The following is a 708-nucleotide window of genomic DNA, read 5'->3' as shown; positions in this document are numbered from 1 at the left end:
CATGAAGAACAGATGTTAGAAGATCAGAAACATGAAGAACAGATGTTAGAAGATCAGAAACATGAAGAACAGATGTTAGAAGATCAAAGGAAACATGAAGAACAGATGTTAGAAGATCAGAAACATGAAGAACAGATGACAGAAGATCACAGAAAGCTGTGAAAGCAGAAGCAGGAAGAGTTTTACTCACAGATCTCCAGGACAAGAAGAAGGAGGGCGAGAGGAGCCATGTCTGAGCTTCAGCCTGAACGGACTCTGCAGAAGCTGCAGAAGCTTTTAAAGCCTGTTCCTCCTCCTGAGCACCAATCACAGGACGAGGCCTTATCAACAAAGCACACCTGTCACACACTGACATCCAGCTGAAGACATGATTGATAAAAAACATCCAAACTGAGCTCTGATGCTTCCAGCTTCTCGTCTCCTTTCTGACATTTGATTCGATTTGAAATAAAAACCCTGAATTCACTGAAGATAAAGCTTTAACACACTTAGTTATTAGAAACAGAGGATTTTAACTCTCTGTGATGTTCTGATCAGTCTGGATCACATAAAACTACAACAGAAACTTTATTCATGTGAAATATTTAATGAAAATCATTGTTTTTAAATTAATCAAGAGTTAAACTAGTTTATAAAAGAAGTTGAAGAAGTTGAGTTAAGTCAGGTGTTAATAGATTTTATTAAAGGGATCCCTAATTAGTTGTAACA

This window comes from Austrofundulus limnaeus, unplaced genomic scaffold (genome assembly GCF_001266775.1).
Source record: "Austrofundulus limnaeus strain Quisiro unplaced genomic scaffold, Austrofundulus_limnaeus-1.0 Scaffold738, whole genome shotgun sequence".
Lineage (NCBI taxonomy): Eukaryota > Metazoa > Chordata > Actinopteri > Cyprinodontiformes > Rivulidae > Austrofundulus > Austrofundulus limnaeus.
The sequence above is the reverse complement of the archived record's forward strand: the minus strand, read 5'-3'. Positions refer to the sequence as shown.